The 14,752-nt window shown below is 42.4% G+C and overlaps 1 protein-coding gene and 1 long non-coding RNA gene across 7 annotated transcripts in view; one reads left to right on the forward strand and one right to left on the reverse strand.

The window, feature by feature from the left end:
- HS6ST2 (heparan sulfate 6-O-sulfotransferase 2) overlaps positions 1–14,752 on the forward strand; it is a 227,414-nt gene that overhangs the window by 118,331 nt on the left and 94,331 nt on the right. The window lies entirely within an intron of this gene.
- The window catches only part of LOC120372214, a 51,255-nt gene that overhangs the window by 5,279 nt on the left and 31,224 nt on the right, over positions 1–14,752 (reverse strand). For all 6 annotated transcript variants that reach the window (XR_005584788.1, XR_005584793.1, XR_005584789.1 and 3 more), the window contains one exon: positions 12,589–12,783. This is a non-coding gene — a long non-coding RNA (uncharacterized LOC120372214). The remainder of the gene's footprint in view (positions 1–12,588; positions 12,784–14,752) is intronic.

A 14,752-nucleotide genomic window follows, 5' to 3' on the forward strand; every position in this document is an offset into this window, starting at 1 on the left:
TGTGGGAAGCCTTCCTGTGCCACTCTGCCAGAGCTTCTGCAGATCGGCTAACTCTCCTCTTGACAGTGAGCAAGAAGGGGGTGGAGTCAGGCAGAACAGCTGGCCTGGTACCCAGGAAAATCATCTGTGCTCTTTTGATGGCTGCGATAAATAGCTTAACACACAGTGCAGGAGGGTGTAACTCACTCCTTACTCAGGACATGGTGTAGAGGCTCAGTCTGGCCCGTAGTAAATTAAACTTCGCATGACCCTGATTTTTTTTTTTTTGAGAACACTCGTGGGGTCAAAGAACCCTTTACACACACTCACACACACACACACACACACACGATTAGGATATCTGGGGCCTAATCTGTCCAGGCTGTCCCCTGAATTTTCAAAGGAGCACTACCATTAACAGAAATGTGCTTCATGACTTGATGCTGGGTTTAAGCATGTTCTTGCAGCATTGGATCCCGAACGTCACTGCTTTGTGCTAGGTGGGAGAATCAGAAAGGGAAGTTTGTTAGAAATTTATTTTTAATCAGTTCATCCCATTTGGTCCATCTTTAATCAAATAGTTACCTGGTTAATTATTTGTCACTTTGACTCTCTTGCGCTCACTTGCACCCAACGTAAGCAGCGAATACCCTCAAATATATACGTTTTACATATGCTGCTTATTGTCAAAATAAGTTTGTAACAAAATCATCCTAAAAAGGAAGCCTCAGTAATGGAGGTGTAAGCTGCCGCTTCTGAAGTGCGGTGGGCACTCTGTAAAACTGATCTGCTTGTACGTTATGTTAAGATGTGTGTAATATGGTGCTGCAGTGTAATTTATGCAGAACAGGAATTAACTAACAGAGGTTGTCAGCAGTGCTATTTGTGGGCAATAGTTTGTCACTTCATCAATTCGAAGGAGTTAATTTGTGAGCCATGTAATTCCTGAAGACTCTGGTGGTTGCTTTCTTGTTTGCTTGTTCTCTCGGGATTATACATTATTGGGTCATTTCTTCATATACACATATTCATAAATGATCTGGAAAAGAAGGCAAACAGTGAGGTGGCAAAGTTTGCAGATGATAGCTATCTTGAGTAATTTGGTAAGTCCAAAGCTGACTGTGAAGGGTTACAAAGGGATCTTGCAAAATTGGGTGATTGAATTTCATCTGCCATTTTGTTGCCCAATGTTGATAAATTCAAAGAGATGCACATTGGAAAACATAATCCCAGCTCTGCACACAAAATGTTGGGGTCTAAATTAGTTGTTACCGCTCAAGAAAGAGATCTTGGAATCATCATGGATAGTTCTCTGAAAATATCCACTCAATGTGTAGCAGCAGTCAAAAAAAGTAACAATGTTAGGAACCATTAGGAAAGGGAGAGATAATAAGTTAGAAAATATCATGATGCCGCTATGTAAATCCATGGTATGCCCACACTTCGAATACTGCGTGCAGGTCTGGTTGCCCTATCTCAAAAAAGATACATTAGAATTGGAAAAAGCACAGAGAAGAGGTTTGGAACAGCTTCCATATGAGGAGAGATTAAGAAGACATAAGGAAGTAGTTCTTTGCACCGTGCACAGCACAGTATCAGTCTGTGAAACTCATTTTCATGGGATGTTGTGAAGGCCAAAAGTATAACTGGGTTGATAAAAGAATTAGATAAGTTCATAGAGGATAGGTCCATCCATGGCTATTAGCCAAGATGGTCAGGAATGGAAACCCACTCTCTGGGTGTCCCTAAACTTTCAACTGCCAGAAGCTGAGACTGGAAGACAGGGGGTGGATAACTCAGTAATTACCTTCTTCTTCTGTTCATTCCCTCTGAAGCATCTGGCACTGGCCACTGTTGGAAGACAGGACACTGGGCTAGACGGACCATCGATCTGATCCAGTATGATTATTATTATGTGCTTACAGATGTATTTGTCAAAAAGTTATTTATTAAATCTGGAAGCTATATTTGCAGCAAAGTGTTTTTTAATCAAAATGTACATTTTTTTAAAGCTTGCAAAACATTACTGAAATTGAAACAGTGTCAGGAAATATGGAGGCTTTTGATACAATTTACCACACAACTTTTTCTTTTTTTGTTTTTGGCATTGGCATGTAAAAATGTGGCATATTTTACATTTTTAAATTTCTCTTGGGTTGATTTGCTAGGATGAGTTACATTATTAGTTCTGTTTCCTTAATTGGCTGAGCCTACCGTATTGTTTTCATGTATTTCCACCCCATTATGTACCTTTTATGGAGCTTCACAGGCAAATGAAAAATGTTTAACATAAGCTATTCGGACTCATTTTCTCCGAGAGGAGCTACATTTGTATGGTCTGTCAGTCACGCAGAAAATGACTGTAGAGAGTAGCTCCGTGCTTCAGTGTGAGGGATGCCCTGCTACAAAACCTCTCTTCGAGATAAAACAAAATGTAAATCAAGCCCAGATAACTTGCACCTGAGAATCCTAAGAGGGTTGGCTGAGGAGACCCATGGTTCTCTGAATCTTGGAAGACTAGAACAGTTTTGGAAGACTGGAAGGGAGCTGATGTTGTGCTGATATTCCGAAGGGCATGTGGCATGTCCTGGTAACTATAGGCCGGTTAATCATGCATCTGTCCGTGGCAAAATAATGGAAAAGCTGACACAGGAGTCAACTGATGAAGAATTAAAACAGGAATATAAGCAGTAGCCCCGAGAAGCCCCTTGGACTGCATGGCCCAGCCACTGTCCACACTTGCAGGCGCTCTAGTTCTTGAGGGGTGGTTTTCCGTTGTTTCAGCTGTCGCTAAACAAAGGGGAATTTGAACTGTTCCCTTACACAGCCTGAATGGAAAGCAGCTATCTCACCCAACAGCTTCAGCGAGATGATCACTGAACTCCCAGCATACCAGTGTAATCCCACTGTTGATAACGTTTGTGGATGACAAAAGGATTGCCAGAAAAGTGAACAGTGGTGGGGACAGACCCATTATACAGCGAGATCTGGATCACTTGGCAGCCTGGACCTATTCTAACAAACTGCCAGGTGCAAAGTTCTACATCTAGGTGCAAGGAATGCAGGCCAGACCTAGAGAAAGGGGGGCTGTATCCTGGAAAGCAGGGACTCTGGAAATGATCTAGGGGTCATAGAGGCCAAACAACTGAACATAATCTTGGAGCTCCATCTGTTTATCTTATGAAAAAGAGGATTGAGGGATGACTTGATTATGGTGCATGAGAACCTTCATGGGGAGAAAATACTCGGTACTAAAGCTTCCTTTCATTTAGGTTAGAAGGGCAATCCAGGAGCCACAGGCTGGACGCCTAACTCAGAGAAAGTCGCAGATTTTTCACAGTGAAGGGGATTAAACATCATAGAACAAGGGGGATGGTGGATTCTGCATCTCTTGATGTCTTCAAATTCAGACTGGCTGACTTTAACCAAACTCAAGTTACTGGGCTCAAGACAGTGGTAACTGGGTAAAATTTAACAGCCTGTGATATACAGGAAGTCAGACTAGGTGATCTAATGGTCCCTTTAGGCCTTAAGGTCTCTGAATTAGTGTGCAGCTAGGGTAAAAGGTTCACTTTTCGCAAAGGCTGGTACAGCTCCCTGTTTTGGCCCGAACTAAGAGATTTCCTCTGTCACTGAAATTCATGTGAATATGAATTTGTTTAAAACTCGTTTCTTGCGCACACACGCACTCTCTCTCTCTTTCTCTCTCCGATTAATGTGATGTATCCAGTGCATTCTTGAAGGCAAGCAGGGAAAGGAAAAACCTACAGGTGTGTGTACATCCGGAAAGTGTTTGCAGCAGTCAAACTGAAGAGTTCCTCTTGTCTCAGTTTTTCTTGAGGTTTCCCAAGAAGAGAGATATTGATGGCTCTTAACTCGCCTTCAGCAATGGGATTTCCTTTTCGTGCTTCAAGATGCAAACGGTGAAATTCAAAGCAGGCTGTTGAGTATGACAGCAGTCAGTTGTTCTCGCCTTGAATAGTCCCCTGCTGTTCAGGCAATCATACTCACTTTTCAGGACCTAACACATTGGCTAAAAATTTTGCAGTATCAAAGAAGGGTGGGTTGTGGGAGGAGAATTACAAATACAGTGTTATGTTAAGGGGAAAAAATCAATCTCTCATGTGATTGTGTGGTTGTGGATGGGAAGGCGCTGGAAGTCAGTAGGTAATGAGAAAAATGGTGCAATCTTTCATTCCCAATTGCACTAACCACTTGGCAAGACGCAAACTGGTGTAGTATTCCTCAGATTGCTTTTGTTTCTCAAACTGTTCGTAATTGCACAGCAAGAGACTCGGCAGAACAAGAAGAGTCAAGAGCTGTTTTTTGCACCTGGACTGGGTAGAGAGAGTATCTTCTTGAGCATCCAAAGGTGACACTCTAGGCAGGCTCGCTAGTCTAGAACTTGTAAGGTGACTAATCAGAAGCATTCAATTAAAATGTGGCTCTAATCTGGAGAATGACCACGTAGAAATGACACCCACGCCCTTCACAGATGAGCTGCTCCCCAGATACATTCACAATCATGTTTGTTTTCTTAAGTAAAAACTGGTAAAACTTTACTCCTTTTATTACTGCCAGCCATGCACAAGCCTCATAGCTATGGAGAGTGAAATGGATTTTTGCTGGCTTGCAAATCAACACAATTGTTAACTAAGGTCCAATTTCAGGTCCGCCCCAATATCTTCAGTGTAGGCACTTACTCAGGCCTCTGCAAGTCCAGTGAGGACAATATCTTGAGCATGACCAAGTTGCATTACTGTAACGCAATGCATCATTTCATCCGTAGAATATTATTAGTGATGATGCTAAATAAACACAGGCTAGGCTATGTTTTCAGAGCTGTCTGGCTAAAATGTATAAAACCTCTTTACTTGTAAACCAAGCAAATTCCACAGGAAGTCACTCTGTGACAATAAAGCAGAACCCTCATGAGACTGTTTTTACAGAGTAACTCTTCAGAGCAGAGCAGTACATCTAGCATGGAAGGAAGTAGCTGTCACTTCTGATGGCTGAAAAGGTTTGAATGAACTCCCAGAAGTTGGGAGTTGAATACGCTTATGTGAACTTCCTGGGGTGTGTCTCCCCCAAATCTAATCAAGTCCTGGCTTTTTCCTCCACCTAAATTTGCCTAAATTCCTATTCCCCACTCCCAAGAGTTGACCTATGTTAGGAGATATTCCACCAAGGGAGGGAATGTTTTTATGGAGTCTGAGTCTATCCCACTGGCCTTTCCTAACTCCTCTATACAGATCCCATAGGCGCCAAGTCTTCATGACTTATGAGAGAAGATTGAAAAAATCGGGTTTGTTTAGTCTGGAGAAGAGAAGACTGAGAGAGGACATAAGTTTTCAAGTTCATAAAAGGTTGTTACAAGGAGGAGGGAGAAAAGTTTTTCTTAACCTCTGAGGATAGAACAAGAAGCAATGGGCTTAAATTGCAGCAAGGGAGGTTTAGGTTGGACATTAGGAAAAACTTCCTAACTGTCAGGGTGGTTAAGCACGGGAATAAATTGCCTAGGGAGGTTGTGAAATCTCCATCATTGGAGATTCTTAAGAGCAGTTTAGACAAACACCTGTCAGGGATGGTCTAGATACTACTTAGTCCTGCCATGAGTGCAGGGGACTGGACTAGATGACCTCTCGAGGTCCCTTCCAGTTCTATGATTCATGACCTCACAGAATCATTTAATGACCTTAAGTAAACAAGGGCTTTTTAAGGTTTATGAGAGGGGAATTATTTGCACTTTTCCTAACCTAAAAAAACAAGTGGTCTTGGATTGAGGTTTAGGCTGGTGCTTACATTTTACTAACCCGTTCGCTGGCCTGTGCACGTAATTGCCAATTGATGCCCACAAGGTCTTGTTATCCCTTGAGGAGAGTTGGAGAGCTGTCAGTCAACGAACTGTGGGAGAATGCTGTGACTGGTCATGAGGGTTCCGCTTGGGTTATCCACATCAGAATAATAAGCTAACCTTGTCTGTCTGTCCTGCCAAGTTGCTGTCTACTTGATGGACATGCTATTGTCAGACATGGTGGTATGTGCAATCATGGCGCCATCTGCTAGTGGAGAAGCCTTCAGAGGCCAGAGGTCTTCAGGGAGGGGTGAAGTGAGGTGAGTTGAGGGAGAGTAGAAGAGAAAGGGGGAAGGCATTACTCCTCACTGTGCAGTTCCACAGTCTGAATTTGTCACAAGTTATCAGTTGGTGATTTTAATAAGCTGCAGTTTGGAAATCACTTGTAGTTATGACACAAACAAATACATTAGGAAGATGGGATGTTTATTTTGCAGCTGTTTTGGTGGTCTCTCCCGGCCTCTGGGTCGCAATCAATGTCACTTTAAATGACCTCTTGAGATTGTAATTCCAAATCTTTAGACGAATTGCCCCATGAAATGTGCATATGATGCATTAACTTTGGCCGCTTTCCACAGCATGAACTGACTCAAATGAATCTGAGCGTGTTTGTGACTGTGTTTATATCTCAACCTTTAATAGGAAGCTTTGGGAATTCAGGGACTTATGGACTTTAAGTGAAGGAAAATAAAAAGTTTGACTTTCTGTCTTTCTGTCTTTCTTTCTTTCCACTATACTGTAGTCTTCGGTCTGCTTTCCTTGACCTTTCCGCTTTGATAAAGACAACCTTTATACATGATGCATGAGCCCGGTTCTTTGAAACCTACAAGAAATGGTTTGTTCATTGAACATGCAAACAAATTACTTTTTTGTGGACTGGAATTTAAACTGACATTAAGCATGGAGAACTTCTATATTTAATTATGTATAAGGGCCAGAAAACAATTTGTAACCTTAAAACGGTTTAATTAAAAGTGAAGTCTTTCCTGTGGACAGGATTTATTCTAATAAAGCTCTGGCCCTTTGTTGTGGTTTTTGCTTATGTATTTCGTAGAAACGACCTTTGCAAAACAGCAGACTCCTTACTGGGTTTCCGACATTAGTTTTGGATTTGAAAAGAAATGACCAAAATATTCACAGATGGTGCAACAGTAGCCACTGAAATTGGCAACCACATGACCCCTGCTGCGTGGTGGGGTATTCACCCTTTGGGATCCTGACCTGTGTCGGGTCACTGGAGCCAGGAAATACAGCTCAGCGTCTTTCCAGCACGCTTTTCAAATGGGAAGCACAAATCCTGAGTGGGGCTGATGCTGTTGTTTAAGACTCCGGTGGCCTTGGCGAGCAGTTGCCCCTTAGGGTAGGAAGAACTAGGAGTTGCAATTATTCCCTTCCTTTGAACCATGTACCCTGCTGCTTACAGAGCAGTTTGATATGCACAAGCAGTGATTAAGCTGACAGGATTTCCAGCTTGTCTCCTTTCGTCGAAGTCTTTACAAAGCAGAAGGGGGATAAACATCGAGTCTGTGAATGTGCACTTACAAAATGGCAAGCTGCCGAGGCACTACTTTTGACTTCGCTGCTCCCCATGCTGGGCTTTCTGGCACTGCAAGGGAATCCATTTAAATTAATTGATTCCTTGCACTTTAAAAACAACAAAAAGTGTCCTGTCTGTTTGATCTTGCAGTTGCGTTGTTTTATCCAGGGGCTTGAGGGCAAATAGCTGCCAAGTTAAATTGTTTTGCTTTTTTGATTGATTAGGTTGTCTTACATGTGTGGGGCATTGGGTTTGGGTTTTGTTTTTTTTTTGGTTGGTACTTTTGAATATTTACAGGACATTCTTAATATCTTCAATGAAAACTGTAATGGGAACAAAATAGGTTTGCAGTTGGCATTTCCAGGATGCCTTCTTCCCAAAGAGAGAAACTAAAGCAGGTTCTCGGGGGGAGAAAAATCCTCCTCCTATCTCAATGCAGGCTTTTAAATCACTAACGTGAGCTGCCAGAGCGCTTACTGTGGCAAAGAGAAAAGATGTCAGTGGGCTCACTCCGGTATATTACCTGATCCATCGTTTACTGAGACGAGTGAGGCTTGTACATTCAGGAGGGCCATCCACTAACATAGCCATTAGATACCACAGTACTGAGCACAGTATAAAACCAAAGTGCAATAGACTAGACATTGGAGAAAATAGAAACAAAGCTGTCCGAAGAATAATTCATAAAAGTGTTTGTTCCATTAGCTACATACTGGTACAGGGACATTGCCATTAATGGTCCGTTGTGTGTGTGTGTGTAATACTTGGTATAAACATATCTCTGCTAATGTCTTTACTATAGAGAAAAATGCTTTAGCTTTTGGGGGTGGGGGCAGAGTGCCGAATTCTGGCTGATGCGGGGGAAGCAGCGTAACGCCTTTCAGCAAACCCAGGCGTGGTTTGGAATTGCGAAAGCAACATTAAACCGTGAGACCTTCCCTGTGCACATACCCTCATGCACTTACAGCCCCCTTGCACATTATATTTCTGCTAAGTAGTTCCTTCTAGCCAGCCATAACTAAACCCTGCCCTCTTCCCCTGCACTCAGATCTCATCATGCTCCATTGAGAGGTCTGTTGCCATGGCCTTGAAAGGCAGTTGCTCCATCACTTCAGAGGTGGCTAACTTCCATCCTATGCCCCTGCTCCAGGAGCTGCGCTGGCAAACAAGCAGCAGAAGTCAGAATTTGCTCCTGATTTAGAACAGGATTGCAGCAGGATGGTGTGTGTTACGTCAACTACGGTTAGAAGAGCTCTGTAATACCCATCTCTCTTCGGCACTTCCCCAATTTCCCTTTAACGTCCATCAGAGCCAGCTGGCTTCTAGGCATCAGAAAGCTACACATGAACACAGGTGCAGAAGGAAAGGCTGGAAGTGACCAGGGCCAAGTTGCAGCCATTGCTTTAATGGATCTGAAGTATCATATGCAGAGTCTCAAGGTCAGCTTTCTCATTAGGTCAGAGGCGCTCCACTGAGCTCCCCAGGCCGGTTGGAGAGGTGACTCATTGTTCTGGATGTCGGTGCTTTCTGTCCAGCAATGTCACTGGCAGAAAACATCTGTCAGCTTTGCAAAGCCCCACTCTTTGTTGCGGTTTCCTCCTCCCCCCATAGCAGCAGTCTAGAGCGTTAGGAGTTGCACTTGGCATATATTAACATACCCATATGTTTCTGACTCCAACTTGCAAACTTCTGGAGGATGACATTGGAGCGACGAAATAATTGCTGGGTTTCTCTCTTTGGTTGTTTGTTTTTGGTGACTGGCACTTTTAAAGCCATTTGATTCTTACCCCTCAGAGGCAGGGAATCAAGGTTATTCTTCTGAACCTTCCAAGTCCTCTTTAAAGCACCTCTTTCAGATGTAAATGCACTGAGTGCTTTTGTAGTATCTTAGTTCTGCAGCAGTAGCTGCGGCATTATGTAGACAACTTTCTCACTTGGATTGTAAGCCAACTCTGAAATCACTGCACACTGGGTGAATGACGTTTCTATTTCCCCATTCCCCCCCCGCCCCCCATTTTTGAGCTGATGATTGGGAAACAAAGCCAGGGGTGGTGATTGTTCTCAGTCTCCATGCAGAGCCCAGACCGCAAGTCCCACGTTGTGAGCAAGACTGAAGATGGCAGTTCCTGTAGTTCAGTGCTTAAACCCAAGCAAGCTAAGCCTTTTAGACTTTCCTGGAATTTGAAAGCTATTGCGTGTAGGGGGTTTTCCCTAGTGTTTAGAAGTAAATTTACTAGTTTAAACCTGCGAAAGTGAAGATTTGCATAAGTCATGTTCTATACTGGTCCTGCAGAAAGTCCTAGAGATTTGACGCTCCATAGTATTTGTGCTGTGAGTGAGGAGGAAGTGGGAGTCAGACAGTTACTTCTTTCCCCTTAGGCCTTGATGCCAGAGGGGGGGAGATAAAGTAATTCAAGCCAGCGTTGGACTGCAGGGGACCAATCGCTGGCATGTCTTCAGTATTCCAGTGCAGGGCATGCATCTAGGTCCTGATTCAATGTTCATTGAGCTCATTGATTGTAGTGTAAGTCTGGAGTAAATTCAGCACCCCTTGATGAAGATTTAAAATTGACTTTAGCGTATGTACACAAACAGGGCAATAAAAACTGATCAGTCATGTTAATAGCGGCAACATTCAAGTTGTGACTTAGTATAGAAGCAACAAGCTAAAATGTGAGTCTTTGGCTTCCAAGGAACTACTGAAAGCAATAATGCATACAGAATAATTGTATACCTTCAGAAGTACAAGTTGACAGTGCCTTTGTTAAATCTGTCTTCCTGAAAAAATTTCCTCCTTAAAGCTATAGGCATTTTGAATCTATGGTCTGGCAAATACATCTGAATCAGCTTTGTCATCATCTCCAAGTCGGCACTGACCAAAACACTTGAAAACGATTTTTTCCTTGGGAATGGGAAGGGAGCGTGCATGTGTGTCTGGCATATTTTAACAAAGAAGATAAAAACCATATCTGAGTTGGTCAATATTTATGCCACAAAATATGTCCTTTAGCGATTCTCAGGTTCTTCTCCATTCTGGAAAGGGATGATAGCAGAATGTTCATGGTGAATGGTTTTGGTCAAACCTTGAACATTCTTCTAATTTTGGATTTGGTTGTGCAAATAATCTCGGGCTGGATTTGGCATTTTAAATCAAGCCAGGTTTTAAAAGGGAGGAAAAGTAGGGTTAGAGTAATAGTTTATTCTTATTTACAGGCATGGCCAGAACATCCACACTTTCTCCTCTTACGTTTAAAAACACTTTGTCCCCCGTTTCTCTCCCCCGCCGCCCCCCCCCAACATTAACATTTCAGAGAAGCAGTTGTATCCAGCTTTGGCAGTTTGCCATCTGCTGTCAAATGTGTCAGCATAAAATATTATAGATGCAAGCTGGCGGTAGCCCTTTGCAAAACTGAACCTTTTCTTCCTTTCAGAAACAATGTGGGGTTATTAACACAAAATACTGGGCACGAGAATAACATGAATGGGCTTGACGGAAAAAAGCCGGCTAGAATGTTGCAAAATCCAAGTCAAAGGGAAGGCTCATATCTCTGTCCACTCACTCCTCTGTTTCCTTGCGTGAGATTTCTTCCATTTCTCAAACCCTGCAGCAGCATGGGCATTAGACCGAGAAACATAGCTTGAAATCTGTTCAGTTTTTAAAAGGTAGTTTTGGGTATCACACATTTCCTGAGGCTTCCTGCTAATTTCTCTAGTGTTTACCTTCAGATTTTCTTTGTTTTCTCCTTTCTTGCTGTGTGAAAGATCCACACCACAGAGGAATGGGAAAGAGTGAAAGTGACTGAACACAAAGTACTGTAAAAATACGGGGAGAAGGGAAAAACCTCATCTCTCTCCATTATAGTCATCTTGGATGTTATCACAGGAGGTTTTTAAAAAAATGTTTCAAACAGAAATGTGATTTGTTTACACTGATCCTGTACTTTAAACTTTCCTAGTTTTTACAGGATTCAAATATTTTTAGTTTTTGATGTTTGTTTTTCTTCTGAGAGTTCCTGGTAGCATTAAGGGAAGATTTAGCCCTATGTAATATTCTTATACGATCCATCTTTCATATACATTATTACAGTGTGTACTGTGTCTGGATTATCTGTGTAACCTATAACAAACCTCAAAAGACATAATGCTTAGTGCTTAATAAAACCAATTTGAAAAGTGCCCCCCTGGCTAACGTAAGCGGAAGTTCTTGTTTGGGTGTTTCAAATAACAAATGTGATAAGGGAAATCACAGATTCATCACCTTATGAAATTTCTGTTTTAGATGGGAGGTTATCTAAAGTTTTGTACCTCAGAGATGGCCAAATGGATATTTTTCTTTAAATAAATAAAAATCTCATAAGATGAGGCTTTCTAATCTTTGCAAAGGTTCATATAAGAATTTTTTTATATATATAACCAAGGTATGTACAACTGTGAATATCGGTGCCTGTAATGCAAATGCTGATAGACCCTTAACTAGAACAGCGCTAGGGGGCGCCATTATAGTATTGAAATGGCCAGATTTTCTTGAGCTAATTCACAATCGGGGATAGAATGACTAAACCTATAAATACAGAGAGCAAAGTGCTCTCAGAGAATTGTATATCAGCCAGTGTGGCCAGAAAAACAATTACCTAATATTGTTCAGCAGTTCTCATCAAAAAATCCACTGAGCTTAAAAAAATGTGATTGGTGCATTTGTTTGAATCCATTTCTGGGTGAATATACATCCAGTTCTGATGCAAATGGAAGGCATATCAGAACCACTGATGTTTGTCACTGAAATCAAGCAGTAAAAACAACATTTGTTCAGGAAATCACATGAGAAATGAGCTTTAGCAAATGTGTGTTTCTAATGTAAGAGCTACTGGAAAGTAAGCATTGTAAATGCTTTAATTTTGTTAATGGTCCCTTAAGTATCTCTTCTGTCCTAGTTCTGATCGTAACTTCCAAGATAAATAGATATTGGCTATAGCAGAGGTTCAGTCGAGTTTAATTCTTGACACAGGCCTGTTTTAGGATGCTTCAGCGATATACTTTTGTTCAGTCTTTTTCCTCCCCTCCTTTAGTTTTATATGGTGCCAGTTTCATTATTTTCCTTACAGCATATCTCCTCTTTCATTTGGTCCACTAAGAATTTGCATGTCTCTTTCAATTCTTTTAAAAAGTAATATTCCCAACAGGGTGGGGTCTGAGGGTGGGGGAAAAGTGCTCTTTTTACCTGTGCAGTACCCTCATGATCACCGCTCCTCGCTTCCAGCAGACAGATCTGTCCCTGTCTTGCTGGTTCATATGCCTTTTTTTTCTCATTGATTTTTCTGTTGTCAGTTGTCCACTTGAAATGACTCTCTGGAGATGAAAACCAGTGAGCAGTCATCAAAAGCCTGTCCGTTTTGAGGAGTGTAATGTTCAACACCTATGAAAAGAAATAAGCTCTGTTTATTAATGAGATCCCAAAGCATTCACGTACTGTTTGGTCTTACTAACGAGTGAGGCTAGACGTGTTCGTTAAAACGTTACTTGGCCCTTTGCTACCATTCTGCACGGCAGACCACTGGGTTCTTTTTACACGTGAAATCCTTTTAATTATTCTCCTTGGCCAAGTTAGGGACTCCTACCAGTATTGTTCTTTTAAAGGTTACAGTTCTTCTTAGCATGTGCACAACATGCCTCAGGTGGCAGGTGACCAGGATTCATTGTTGAATCCGCTGGTTGGATCATTCACTTCCCTGGCTACTGGTGGGGAGTGCGACGTGAACGCGGCTCCATGTCCCCAAAGTTACAGTAAAAGGCTCTAGTAGTTTAGGAATAAAGCACAGAAGCATAAATATATATAGAGTTCATGTTGATATTAGGGAGTTCAAGTATGGAATTAGGGTTCTCTTCAAGCTCTGCAGCCTTTTCAAAAGCTGGGTGTGATCAGAAATGATTTTCAGTTTAAAAAAAAAATTAAAAGGAGAGGCAGCATCTTTTGGCGAGGAGTGGGGTATATTTTTAAACTTTCCTACCCTGTGTTGGAAACTCCTACCCAACCACAGCAAATGGAGCTGTTTCAGGGACAGAAAGCAAATACTCCAGTCTGAGTGTGCAAAGAGTCTGATTCTGTGGAGCACTGAGCACCATCAACACTCCCATTTCAATGGGAGATGAGGGATGTCAGCACCTCACTGGATCGGGACCAAAGTCAACAAACCGGCTGGGATTTTCAGTAGCGCCCTGTATGAACCCACCTCTGCTCCCACCAAAGTCAATGGGTGTTTCATCACTGATTTCCATGGGAACAGAATTAAGCCAGCAGCATGCTGTTTCAGACTGTCACCTGTAGACTACAAATGGTGGGAAAAGTTGGGAAGGGCACTGAGCTGTTGATCTGCCAACTCCAGAAGGGAATATCGCTGGTAGGGATATATTTGGGGGAGGGGGCGGACACTGGCCACTGGTTTTACAGGCCATGTTACACTCCCATGTGCTGCCAGCAGAAGAGGTGACTGTCTAGGTGTCATGGTAACTTGGAGTCTGGCGCACATACAAGTCTTACCCTCCCACTTGTGGGGCCAAATCTACGCAGAAAGTGCAACTCTGCTGACTTCAGGGACATTACACCATGAACAAATGTGGCCCACAGCAGCCCTTATGGGAAAAGTCTGTAGATTTTAGGCAAGAAATCTAGTCTCTGTTCGCCAGAAGCTGGGAATCAGCGACAGGGGATGGATCACTTGATTCCCTGTCCTGTTCATTCCCTCTGGGGCACCTGCCATTGGCCACTGCCGGCAGACAGGATACTGGGCTAGATGGACCTCTGGTCTGACCCAGTATGGCTGCTCTTATGTTCTTAAGAAACCAATGGGATTCTGTAAAAGCAGCAAAGAGTCTTGGGATTCTGTAGAAATTAGTCTAAAGCCAGCCAAGGTAATAACTCTCCTAGTTTTTTAAGTATCCCATTGATTAGCAAGACTACAGTTCTCTATTATTTTTGGAAGAAAGGTCACTCTGAATTAAATTCATTATTGCTTTCCCTCATTGCTGGGAGGTGGGCGGGGGCGGAGGGCGGAGAATATCTCTAAATCTGTATCTGACCATGGATTTTTCTAGTTACGAGTTGCAGAAGTTGGCTACAACAATGATTGTGTGATCACAAAGGCTTGGACTGTTTGTTAGGTATTCCATGACTCTTTTATAGCACCTCGAGGTGAGCTAGGTGCATACGTCCGCTCCTCAAAGCCCAGACCAGCTAAATACCCATTGCCAAGCACGATACCGCCAACTTCATGCATTAAAACATCATGAGTCAGACCTAAAAAACATCATTAAATTAGCTTAGTAAAGGTCCTAAATCAGCAATGTGCCAAATCATGTACTGATCTTTAAGCTCACAATTAGTTTCA

Source organism: Mauremys reevesii, linkage group 9 (assembly GCF_016161935.1).
Source record: "Mauremys reevesii isolate NIE-2019 linkage group 9, ASM1616193v1, whole genome shotgun sequence".
Taxonomy (NCBI): Eukaryota; Metazoa; Chordata; order Testudines; family Geoemydidae; genus Mauremys; species Mauremys reevesii.